The sequence below is a fragment of the Chrysochloris asiatica genome, unplaced genomic scaffold, assembly GCF_000296735.1.
Source record: "Chrysochloris asiatica unplaced genomic scaffold, ChrAsi1.0 scaffold00028, whole genome shotgun sequence".
Classification (NCBI taxonomy): domain Eukaryota; kingdom Metazoa; phylum Chordata; class Mammalia; order Afrosoricida; family Chrysochloridae; genus Chrysochloris; species Chrysochloris asiatica.
In genome coordinates, this window is record NW_006408546.1 from 22,468,674 (window position 1) to 22,482,419 (window position 13,746).

The 13,746-nt window shown below is 39.5% G+C and overlaps 1 pseudogene; it reads right to left on the reverse strand.

The window, feature by feature from the left end:
• Positions 1-666: 666 nt before the first annotated feature.
• LOC102821113 lies at positions 667-1,368 on the reverse strand (annotated as a pseudogene).
• Positions 1,369-13,746: the final 12,378 nt, after the last annotated feature.

Sequence of the window (13,746 nt, forward strand, 5' to 3'; positions counted from 1 at the left end):
TCAGTTGGCTAGATAGTTGTTTTCCAAATTTCTTGGCAGAGATGAGTGAGTGCCTCCTGTGCTGCCTCACTTTCTGGAAAGATTTCAACTTTTATTCCATTACTTCCTGGTACCTTGTTCTGTGTGAATTCCTTCAATGCACCTTGGATTTCCTCCTTCAGTATCATTGGCTCTTGATTACATGCTACCTCTTGAAACGGTTGAACATTAATCATTTCCTTTTGGTACAGTGACTCTGTGTATTACTTCCATCTTCTCTTAATGCTTTCTGCATCATTCAATATTTTGCCATAACTTACAGAGCACATTAATCTCCCCATTCAACAATTTATATGCATTTTGTGCCATGACTTTAAATGAAGTCCCATCAATGGACAACATTTCCATTTGTCCTTCTTTCCTTCCCCTCTTTCCAACTTAATTTTTGCTAATGTGAAAATAGTGACCCTTTGGTCTTGTGTGGTTAATTGTTATGAGGAGTAGTTGTCATATTAGTAGTGTACTTTATAGATTTATCTGTTGTTTCACTGCAAGGTAATCCTCTGGAGGTGGGTTCATTTCCAAATGTGAAATGTCTCAGGACCACTGACTCAGAAGTTCTGTCAATCTGTACCATACCAGCAACCCAGCAACTCTGATCACTTTTGGGGGGGTGGGGGGGAGATATCAAATTATTTTACCTGAAGGAATGGTACAAATGAAGTTACTCACATGGATGTTCTTGGTACATTTTGTAGAAAAGGTAGAGGCAAACCCAGTATGCAAGTGTCTGCCTTGGTGCCCCAGGAAATCATGCCTGTGGCCATATGGAAGACAGGCTAGGCTAAAGCTATCTTCCAAGGTGTGTTTGTCAAACAGATACTCTGCCATCTCAGAATCTGGGCCCCCATCTTTTGCAAGTTAGTTGCATAATCCTCCAATTCTTTGATGGATTTCATCTGCTCGTTCAGGCAGTGTATCACAATGAAGTTACACAAACGGGGGCTATTCTTGTCAGTGGCCAGTTTGTGCATTTCCAGTAGTCACTGCCTCACATTGTTTTTCCAAGTGCAGTGCACACACCATTGCATTCATTCCACTCTCCCAGTCATCTCGGTCATGTTTTTTCATATTCTGAAGGAAGATTCGGCCACCTCATTGGTTCTGCAGCTTCATCAGTTTCTCAGCATGTTCCTGCTCCTCTTGAGATTGGTCCAGAAAATATTTGGCAAAATTCTTCAAAGCCACATCATCACAGTCTCAGTAGTAAGCTGTGGACAGGCAGACGTAGGAATCTTAGAGCTCCAGATTCACCTGGCGGTTGATGGTAGCCTCTGAGTTCTGGTTATAGTTCTGACACACATGTGAGGGGGACACTGTCATCATGGTAGTAGTGAAGCACTAGAGCAGCAGTGGGACCTTGGGGTACCCGAGGGAAAGGAGGGGGGGGGGTCTGAGGACAAGATGCAGCTGGCAGAAGGTGATAGAGGGTTGATGGGGAGCAGCTGGTTTGGGGGAGGCTCACGAGCTCTGGTTCCATTGACTCTGTGAACAATGTCTAAGTATGATCTCTGAAATGATGCTAAAGTTTGTTCTACACTTTTCTCCCGTTCTGTCCAGTACCGTCTATTGCGATCCTTATGAGACCCATGAGTGGTGGAAGCCAGGCTTCTTCTACTCAGGGTAGTGCAGGTTATGATTTGTGTGGTCTATTAGTTTGTTTCCTTGAGTTTTTGATATTCTTCACTCCTCTTTCTTCCAGATAAGGAAAAACCAATCGTTGCATTTTAGATGGCAACTTCCTAGCTTTTAAGGCCCTAGTTGTTACCATAGTGGTATGTATATAGAGCATTGTTTTTGTGAACTCTGGAGTGCTAATTGACTTAGCTGGTCCCTAAAACTGTGGTCCTAACATCCAAGTCCTGTGATTCATTCCCTCAAGATGTTTGGTTATAGCTAAAATAAAAAAATGTCATGGCTTTGCCCCCTTCTCCCCATTTGCTCCAGTATCATGGTATCTTGAATTTACTTTTCTATTTAAAGTCTTCTTAATTCCCACTAAGTAATTAATTGGTTGGGACCATGCAAGTAAGGCGTGCAGTACTCTAAGGCTGGTGTTGGTCAGTTTTGCCATCCAGCTAGGTTTAAAAGGAGCCATCTCAGAGGTGGAAACTGAAGATCCCAGGACCCTCAAGAAAGAAGTGTATGAGTAGAGCATGAGATCTCTACCTAGGTAAACAGTAATGTCAGAGGTGGTGGTATGGCGAGACAGAGCAGCTTTGTCTTTAGAACCATGGGCTGAGTAAAGCTGCCTATGGGCATGTGATTGGCTTTCAGCTTGTACCGTTTGGACATTCACAGATTGGCTAAAAGAGCATTACAACATCTACCAATACAGGGCAGAGACCAAGGAGTCACATGGCTGAGAAGCAGAAGACATGTCTGTAGTAGGGCAGAGAAGAGGCGTTACTGCTTAGAAAACTGCTACAACGTGAGATGGCTTTGATCCTGATTATAATCTGTCTGCTTCCTTAATAATCCTGAGCAATGTTGTGAGTTCTGTGTGGCCATTTAAAGGATTGTCAAACCCAGATGTGAAGCAGCAAGGTGCTGGGAGCAGAGGACTCTGGGATGGATGGTGGGTGTCAGAATGGGGTAAAGTAGGGCGTAGTGGGGAGGCATGGCTAATCTCATAGGAATCGGCCCTGGGTTGATTTTGAGTTTGATTATCTTTCCTCCTTGTGAAGCCATTCAAAAGTCACAAATATGCTCCCTCCCACATGGGTTTTGGAAGTATGTTTGTGGAAACATTACATACAACACATACAAATACATATGTGCAAATAAACTCTTCCAGACTTATATGGAGTCCTCATGTGGTGCTGTGGATTAATGTGCTAGCTCACCAGCTGCTCCTTGGAAACCCTCTAGAGGGTTGCTGTGGGTTGGAACCAACTTGATGGCACTTAGCAATAGCAGCAGTAGACTTATATGGGAGTCCTGTTGTAGTGCTGTAGGATAATACACTTTACTGAAAGGTCCGTTTGAACTGTAAGGTTGCCAGTTCAAACTCAACCAGCCACTCCTTGAAAATCCTGTACAGGGTCACTATGAATCAGAACAGTCTTAACAGCACTTAACCACAACAAACCTATATGTTGTTGTTGTTAAGTGCCTTCGAGTTGGTTCCGACCCACAGAGACCCTGTAGAGGGTTTCCAAGGAGCAGCTGGTGAGTTTGAATCCCCAACCTTGCAGTTCAAACTGACTTTGGAGTCTAGCACATTAACGCACAGTGCCACACAAACCTATATGAGAGGTCTTCAAAAAGTTCATGGAAAAAAATCCATTATCTTTGAATTGCAATTTCCACACACTTTTTGAAGTCCCTTTGATTTGTTTGTGGGGGTAGTCCCATTTGATTGTTTATACCTTTTCAGCTTGTATGTCTGCCTGTGTATCCACTTGTAGATTATTGCTAATGTTTCAGGATTGTGTATGTGATAGTATGTACATTTGTTGTCTGTAATTATAACTTCCAAGTATCTTTCTTTGCCTTATTGATGTTGTGCTGACCTCCCGTTTGTTGTATGTTGCTTTTCCCATCACCCAGTTTAATAAAGGTCTTCTGTCTAGTTAGTGCTTTTTCCTCCTTCCCTGTCTCATCCTAGTTAACCACACAAAAAAATGTCTCTTTCTGTGTGTAAGTCTTTTCTTGACTTTTTACAGTAATAGTCTCATGCAATATTTGTCCTTTTGTGATTGACGTATTTCACTCAACATATACCCTATAGGTTCATCCATATTATGAGGTGTTTCGTAGATGCATTGTTTCTGTTTTTTTAAGTTTTTGTTGTGAATTATATGACAGTTTGCATGGGAGAAAATTAGCTTTACATTCATCCTATTGTATATCGTTTCATTGCCTTGATTACAATCCAGTCATCAAAAAACCAAAAGGTAGACCCCACAAGTCTGCCCTCGGTCATCAGCGTACAGCCCTTCTCCCTGTCTGGATCTAGAGTCCCCAGCTGCTCCAACTTTCCATATCATCATCTCTGCCTCCATCTCTGGCTCACTGCTTCTCTGGGTAGGGTCCCACACTCCACTCTTCTCCCTTGATGGTTCCAGGGACCTCCACATCTAGACTGCACAGTCAACCACTACCCTCCTTTTGCTACAAATGTCTAACTTTAAATTTGAAATCCTTACAGTCAGTCCTAATAGCAATTATTCACTATTGTACCACAAGAGTCTTATCCCCATCTCTTTTCATCAGCCCAATCCAGATAGATTGGATACCACTCAGTGGAGATTTTACCTTCCCCCACGTCCTCTGGATCTAAGTTCCCTCTTCAAAGCTTGGAAGTCATTTACTTTTTGCATTTGTAGCCCCTTCTCCGCGCCCCCATTTTGGGTAGCCAATGTCTAAGTTGCAAATCCCTGTCTACCCTGTGTATTGAGGAGATGGGAATGATCCTCACTGTGAAGATTTGTTCCCTCTTTTGAGCTACTGCATCCATAGGTGTAGGTCAAGTTCATCAAATTGTATCAGATTACTCTTTTTTCCCTCTTCTTTCTTCTTCTATTTGAGTTCTGATCATCCAGCAATTGAAGCCAGGTCAACTGGGTATCATCTGCAAGTGTGGGTGTTCTTGTGCATATGCCCTGACTTCTTATCCGCTGAACGCTTCACTCTCCACTCTAGTCCTCTGTGGCTATGTCACTGTCTCTGGGCACAGGAGTCCCTAGGTCTTGCCATACTGCTGGCCAACCAGGTCTCAGCTCGGGTTCATAAGAGTCTATAGAATGTGGTAGAACTTAGCTCATGACTTCATTGCCATTCTTCCCTCAATTCCCCTTATAAGTGACCAACATGGTCACCTGTCAGACCATATGCCTGCTCATGTATTCCTCTTTAGTCTTAGACTTGGAAGGGTGTTTGCCCTGAGGGGTTGTTACCACGTGCCTTGATGTCTCCTGGGCAAGCAACTTGCTTGTTCTTGTAGTAGTCAGTTGGACTGCCATTATTGTCTTTGATTTTTCCTGCTGGTCTTTCTTTGAAGAAGTATCTTCTGTTCTTCTAGCCGCTCAAGGATGGTCAGCTTGTCCTTTCAAGTGGAGATTTCCCACCTCAGAAGATTCTGGATGGGGTTCAGGCTTCCACCTATGGTCTTATGCAATGCAAAGGTTGCACAGGAAGCCTCCTTCACTGGGCAAGTCGTAGCCCCCATTTTAGGTATTCCAATCAGTTAAATGCTTAAGACAGATTTACAAGCTTTCTGTGGTGATATTTCTGGGTATTCCTTTATCTCGCCCTCAAGTGTCTATTTTACAACGGCATGCAAGGGATGTTGTTGTTGTTGTTATGTGCCGTGGAGTCAGAACCGACACATAACGACCCTGTACAGGGTTTCTGAGGCTGTATATCTTTACGGGAGCAGAGTGCCTCATCTTTCTCCCACGGAACAGCTGGTGGTTTCGAACTGCTGACCTTGCGGTTCGCAGCCCGATTTGTAACCAGAGCTCAACATTCAAAAGAGAGCCAAGTGTCTTAACATTATTTCCCCTCTTTCACTCATTCAAACCATGCCTCAAACCTTGTATCCCAGAGTCCTGTTGTTCCAAGGTTGTGTATACATCATTATTTACCTCAGTTCACTAAGCCCATGCAAACATGCCTAACTTTTCTCCCATCTGCCTTGTTCTTCCATTTCCCTCCCCCTTCTTGTTTATTGCCTCCCCAACACCCAAGCTATCCTGTGTCTATTCCTTGCCCCGTGCTCCACCTTCCTCTCCCTCCCCTTGACCTACCCCATACTTCCCAGTAACCAACAAAGACTCCTTCCCACCCCCCCATTTTTAGTATGGGTTCTTTTTCTTAGTGTTTTACGATAATGGTCTTATACAGTATTTCTCCTTTTGTGACTGACTAATTTCATTCAGCATAATGTTCTCAAGGTCATCCATGTTATACGGTGGCTTGCAGCTTCCTTGTTATTCTTCAAGATAGCATAGTATTCCATTGTGTGTATGTACCACAGTTTGTTTATTCACTCTTCAATTGATGGGCACTTAGGCTGTCTCCATCTTTTTGCTATTGTAAATAGTGCTACTATGAACATTGGTGTGTATACATCTACTTATGTTATGGCTCTTATTTCTTGTGGGTAAATACCAAGTGGACGAATTGCTGGATTATAAGATATTTCTATTTCCAACCTTCTAAGGAAGTGCCATATTGCTTTCCAGAGTGGTTGGACCATTTTACAACCCCACTAGCAATACAGGAGCATAACAGTCTCTCGGCATCCTTGACAGTATTTATTGTCCTCTACTTTTTTGATCTTTGCTGTTATAGCTGGTGTGAGATGATATCTCATTTTTGTTTTGATTTGAATCACTCTGATGGCTAGTGATCGTGAATATTTCTTCATGTTTGTTGGCTCCCAGAGCTTCTCCTTGATGAAGTGTCTGTTCATGTCCTGTGTACATTTTTTAATTGAGTTATTTGTCTTTTTCGTGTAGAGGTTTTGCAGTTTCCTATATATTGTAGAAATAAGTCCCTTGTCCGATATGTTGTTGCAAAAGATTTTTTCCCATTCTGTGCGTTCCCTTTTTACTCTTTTGATGCATATAAGTTTTTAACTTTTAGTATGTGCCAATCATCTATTTTGTCTACTTTTGTGTAATATTTAAAATGTTTGGTAGTCTGTGTATGCCCTGAATTAGAGCCCTAACATTTGTCCCTATTTTTTCATAGATGGCCTTCATAATTGTGGGATTCACATTTAGGTCTTCAGTCCATCCTGAGTTGGTTATTGTATAAGGCCTGAGGTAAAGGTCTTGTTTCAGTCTTTTGCATATTCCTTTCCAGTTCTGCCAGAATCCTCTGTTGAAGAGACTATCACCTCCCCATGTGATATACTTAGGCACTTTGTTGAAAATCAGTTGGCTATATGTAGATGGATTAATTTCTGAATTCTCAATTCTGTTTCATTGATAAATGAATCTTTTATTGTACCCAACACCAAGCTGTTTTGACCACAGTAACCGTGTAATAAAATTTGAAATCAGGCAGTGAGAGGTTTCCAACCTTATTCTTCTTAAGCAGTGCTTTGCTTATCCTGGATCTCTTTCCTTTCTATATAAAGTTTGTAGCAGTTTTTTTCCATCTCTTTGAACAATGTCATTGGAATCTGGATTGGGATTGCATTATATATGTAAATTGCTTTGGAAATGATTGACATTTTCACAACATTGAGTCTTCCTATCCAGGAACATGTTACATTTTTCCAGTTTTGTAAGTCTCTTTTGGTTTCTTGTAGTAGTTTTTTGTAGTTTTCTTTGTATAGGTCTTTTGTTTCTCTGGTTACATTTACTCTTAGATATTTCATCTGTTGGGTGGTTATTTTAAATGGTATTCCTTCCTAATGTCCTTTTTCAGCGCTGTCATTATTGATACAAAGGAATCCAACTGATTTTTGTAAGTTGATCTTTTACCCTGCTGCCACTTTGCAGAATCTTCCAATGAGGTCTAGTAGCTTTTTAACCTAGTTTTCAGGATTTTCTATGTATAGGTCATACCATCTTCAAATTGAGAGAATTATACTTCCTCTTTGCCAATTTGGATGCCTTTAATTTCCCTGTCTTGCCATATACCTTTTGATAAGACTTCCAGCACAATATTGAATGTTGTTGTTGTTGTTAAGTGCTGTCAAGTCGGTTCCAATAGTGACCCTGTACAGGGTTTCTGAGGCTGTAAATCTTTACAGGAGCAGAAAGCCTCATCTTTTTCCCGCGGAGCAGCTGGTAGTTTTGAACTGCTGACCTTGTAGTTCATAGCCCAATTCATAACCACTACGCTACCAAAGCTCCTTTGAATAGGAGTGGTGAAAAAGGACATCATCGTCTGCTTCCTGTTTGCAGAGGGAAGGCTTTCAGTTTCTCTCCATTGAGAGTAATGTAGGCTGTTAGTTTTGTATATATGCTCTTAATTATATTGAGGAATTTCCCTTCAGTTCCTATTTTGTTGAGTGTTTTTATCAGGAATAGATGTTGGATTTTGTCAAATGCCTTTTCTGCATCAGTCAATATGATCATGTGGTTCTTTTCTTTTTTCTTATTTATATGATGGATTACGTTGATTGTTTTACTAATGTTGAACCATCCTTGCATCCCTGATATGAATCCCACTTGATCATGATGTATTATCTACTTGATGTGCTGCTGGATTCTGTTGGCTAGGATTTTGTTGAGAATTTTTGCGTCTATGTTCATGAGGGATGTGGGTCTATAATATTCTTTCTTAGTGATGTCCTTCCCTGGTTTGGGTATGAGAGTTATGCTTGCTTCATTTAATGTATTAGGAAGTTTTCCATCCTCCTCTATCTTCTGGAATAATTTGAGTGGAATTGGTGACAGCTCCTTCCTGAATGTTGGGTAGAGTTCACCAGTGAAGTCATCTGGACCTGGGCTGCCTTTGGTTAGGAGTTTTTTGATGACCTGATCAATTTCTTCTTGTGTTATGGGTCTCACTCTGTGTTAGTTTTGATAGGTTGGTTGTGTTTTTCTAAAAATGTATCCATCTCTTCTAAGTTTTCAAATCTGTTGGGGAAGAACTTTTCATAGTATTCCATTATTATCCTTTTTATTTCCTTTGTTTCCATTGTGACATCGCCAATGCGGTTTCTAATGCGTGTTATTGTGTCTTCTCATTCTTTTCTTTTGTTACGTTTGCCAGTGGTATATCAATTTTGTTAATCCTTTCAAAGAACCAACTTCCTGTCCTGTTGATTCTTTCTATGGTTTTTTTCTGTTTTCCAGCTCATTTGTTTCTGCTCTAATATTTATTATTTCTTTTCTTTTGGTGGCTGTATGTTCTCTCTGTTGGTCTGTTTCTAATTGTTATAGATGCTATGTTAATTTTCAATTTTGGTTCTTTCTTCTTTTTGGATGTGTGCATTTATTGCAATACATTGTCCTCTCAGCTCACGTTCGCCTTGTCCCAAAATTTTGGTATGTATTTGACTGTATTTCCTTGGTCTTCCTATTGTTGATTTCTAATTTGATAGCATTGTGGTCTGAGAAGATGCTTTGTAGTATTTTGATATTTGTAAATTTATGGAGATTTGTTTTGTGGCCTAAGTCATGGTTTATTCTGGAGAATGTTCCATGTGCACTGGAAAAGAATGTATATTGTGCTGTTGTTATGTTGAATGCTCTGTTGGCTGATTGTGTTGTTTAGTTCCTCTGTGTCTTTGTCATGTGTCTATTTTGTTGTTCTATCCACTTTTGAAATCAGTGTATTAAAATTGCTCCTTATTATAGATTCATCTATTTCCTTTTTAAAATCTATTAGAGTTTGCTTTATATTTTTTCAAATTCTTGCCTTTGGGACCATAGATAATTATTATGGTTTTGTTATCTTGTTCAATTGCCCTTTAATCATGAGATAACATTCATCTTTTTCTATGATGCTGTTTTTCCTTAAAGTTTATTTTTTTCAGAGATACGTACTACTGCTCCTATTCATTTTTTATTGCAATTAGTTTGGTATATATTTTCCCCATCCTTTGACTTTTAATATGTTTTTGTCTGTGTGTGTAAGATATATCTTTTGCAGACAGCATTTTGAAGGATCTTGTTTTCTTATCCATTCAGCTTCCCTCCATCTTTTAACTGATACATTTAATCAGTTTACATTCAGTGTAATTATCGATAGGCATGGATTAATTGCTGCCCTTACTTTTTTTTTTGGTGTGTGCAGTGTTGCTGTTTTCTTCTCTGTGTCTTCCTGTGCTGAGTTCATAAGTTTTTGTGTTCCTTCTTGTCAGTTTCCTGATAGTTTTAATATTTCCATGTTCTTCTTGGATTTTCATTCTCTTGGTATATTGTGAAGTGTTAATTTTCTTTGAGGTTACCTTATATTCCATTAACTTTTCCACCCATTTAGTACAGTCTGTTTTATTCTTTAATCTACTTGACCTTCTCACCATCTGGATCTCTGTTCCTACATGTTTACCTTCTTTCACACTGTAATTGTTTTGATCATAGACTGACCTCCCCTATCCTCTGAATTTGTTCTTACAGTTTTATTCTGTTCTTGGGGCTTCCATTTGTCATTTGAACTCAGTCTCTGGTTGATGTCTGTTCTTGTGGGTCTCAGTCTATAGAACTACCTGTAGGGTGTTTTGTAGCACAGGTGGCTTTGGCAAAATCCCTTAGCTTCTGTTTATCTTGGAATGTCTTGATTACACTGTCGTATTTGATTGAAAGCTTTGCTGGATAAAGGATTCTTAGTTGGCAGTTTTTTTGTTTTGTTTTTCTTTCCTGGCTTTATATATGTCTCCCCATTGCCTTCTTTCCTGCATGGTTTCTGCTGAGAGATCCTACCTTAATCTGACTTGCTTGCCTTTGTATGTAACACTTCTCTTTTCCCTAGCTGCTTTCAGGATTGTCTTCTTATCTTTGATTTTTGGAAAGCTTGATTATGATATGTCTTGGTGATTTTCTTTTGGGGGTCTATCCTTTCTGGGGCTCGTTGAGCTTCTATCTTTTTGCTTTTCAGGATATTAGAGAGATTTTCTTCCATCAGTTCTTCATCTATCTTCTGTGTGAACTTGTGTGATTCTTCTTGTTCAGGAATGCCAATAATTCTTAAATTAGTCCTCTTCATGTTGTCTAACATGAATCTTAGGCCTACTTCAGATTTTTCAATCCTTCTTTCTACTTGTTCTTCTATCTTAGTAGTATTGAGAGATTTGTCTTACAGCTCACTAGTTATTGCTTCCATAGCTTCAATTCAACCCCTTTGCCCTTTCAATGCATTGTCTGTTTCTGATACTCTATTATTAATCATTTGGGCCTCTTTCTGTAGGTTTTGAATTGTTTCCAATGTTGTATCTGTCTGACTTGATTGTTCTTGTAGTGCTTTCCTGTCTTATTTTTCTCAACTCCATTGTGAAATGTTTTGTACATTTTCTAATCATTTTTATGAATTCCTTCTCAGACATTTCCAAGGCCTGCCCTCCTTCCAATATGGAGTGTAGGTCTACCTTCAGGTCATTTGTCTCAGACACTTTATCTTGTTTCTGGATATGTGCTGATATGCTCATCTGCTTTTGCTTCTTGGACATGTTCATTGGTTAGCTGTGGCCTTAATACTTAATTGAGTGTATGTTTTGGTATTTTTTATGCTTCCTGATTGCCTCCAGGTAGATGAGCTCAGGAGATGGGTTTCCGTTTTCACTCTTCTTATTACTTAACTCAGAATACCTTTCACAGGTGTTGTCTGCCTTCCTGGTGTATGGCAGTTGGTATTGGTTATTGCCTGGATTGTGGGGTTTATAGGGTGTGATTGTAGCTTGACTCTGTGACAGCAATTTTCTTTCTCTTCTTGGGTAATATAGGGAGAGAAAGAGCTCCCTAAAGGTAAAAGGGGAAACCAAAGAAACAAAACAGCAACAGCAAAACAAACAAAAAAAAATCCAGATTGGATACTGTACTATATAATCACAAAAAAGAGATTAGAGAGAGAGAAAAAATATCTGTAGCCTAATATGAGTATGACTTCATATTCTCTTTCAGCTTCTTGCCTTCAATGCCACCTGAGAAATTAAAAGATTCCACTGTTGGTTGTAATAATGTAAATCAGGATTTATTTTTTGCCTGTTTTGTTTTTAGTCTTTCTCCCACTCCACAACTCCCATTCTGGCCTTTTGCCTAGTAACAAACCATTCATGGCTGGCTGTGGTGTTTTGCACTGCCATTTGGTTTTAAGTGGGATCTGTACCTTTAAATGCTGAGAGGATCTGTGCATTTCCAAAGTAGAACCCTCCAGGGGTGAGGGGATGTCCACTCGTTCATGCACCCCTCTAGTCACCAGCATGGAGGTACACAGACAGTGTGGGTCCAATGAACAGCTACCAGAGAAAAACAAACAAACAAAAAACAGAACAAAACAAAACAAAAATGTTGTCTACACCTTCACTTCCAAGGTTCCCACAGGCGTCAGTACATGGCAGGTCTGCTTGCTCTTCCACTTGGTCTCGCCATTTGGTCTCACCCAAGTTGTCAGCTATGGGCCGCTGAGCCCAGCAGGTTCGAAAGTATGAGGTTTCTTGCTTCTGCTACAAGTTCCACTAGCTATAATCCTTCAAACTTTTAAAATACTCCTATATGTGTTTCAAAGTTTTGGAGCTATCCCCTGAACCTTTTTCATCTGGTATTCTGTGTTATTGCTGATGAAGATCTTCAGTTCATTTCTACCCTATCCACCATCAAGCCTCACCTCCCCATTGTTGTTGTTGTTTTTTAACGTTGAGTGGTATTCTTTATTTGTTTATCCATTCACCCATTGCTGGTACTTTTTAAACTTTTGTTGCCATACTGTGATGTGCACAGATATGTATATTTGTGTTACAGGTTGTGTTTCTCTAGGGTATATACTTAGTATTGGGGTTATTGGATCACCTAGTATGTCTATTTCTAAGTTTTTCAAGATGAGCCATACCATTTTCTATAATGGCTGCACCATTTTATAATCCCAAAAGAAGTGTATGAGATTTTCAATCTCTCCCCACTCTCCCTAGCAATTTTTTTTTGGACATTGCTATCATTGCCAGAGTTAGATGGGATCTCATTTTTGTTTTGATTTGTTTATCTTTTATGTCTAATGATAATGAGCATGATGTTTTCGGTCACCTCATATGTATGTAGAAGTTGGGCAATGTATAAGGAAGACAGTAGAAGAATCAGTGTATTTGAATTGTGGTGCTGGCAAAGAACAATTGAAAGTACTCTAGACTGTCAGTAAGACAAACAAATCTGTCTTGGATGAAGTACAACCACAATGCTCCTTAGAAGAAAAGATAGTGATACTTCTATCAAACTTTGGACATGTTATCAGGAGAGAGCCCCTAGAAGAAGGCTTCATGGTTGGCAAAGTGGAGGGTTAACAAAAAAGAGGAAGACCCCAATGAGATGTATTGACACAGATGCAACAGCAGTGTTCTCAAATGTAACAACAGTTGTAAGAATGGTGTAGGATCAGGTCGATTTTCACTTTGCTATGCATAAAGTCATTATGAGTCTGAACCACCTTGATGGCACCTAAGTACAACAATAGCAATAAAGAGATATTGTTAAAAGCAGTACGTGATGATGATCAGGCAATGGTGTAATTTAGTTAGAGTAAAGGTAAGTTTTAATAAACTGAATCTATACTAATAAAGCATTAAAATTACTACTAATATTTTATACAACTTACTATGCAGACAGGAGTCCTGGTGTGGTGCTATGGGTTAATGTGCCAGACTGCAAAGTCATTTGAACTTCAAAGTCAGCAGTTCAAGCTCACCAGCTGCTCCTTGGAAACCCTATGCAGGGTTGCCATGGGTTGGAATCAACTCACCAGCACTGAACAACAACAACAACATGCGGACAAGCATTAGGATTCTTGAAGAAACAAAACAAAAACAGAATACAAAATACATTAAGTACCAGAACATATCCACATTTCTTCAGTTCTGTTATTAACTTCAGTCGTAGCAATTTTTCTTCAACCAAACAATACCATCTATTACATTTTATTAGTGATGAAAATTTGGATTTTACATGGTTTATATATATTTGCTTGCGTTTACATTATATATATATGTTTCAGATTAGTAAAAAGTGAAAAACGATAAAGGAAGAAGAGCAAACATATGAAAGCATCAGTATAACAAAGGACTTTGTCAGAGAATTCAAGGATTCCTTGAGAATT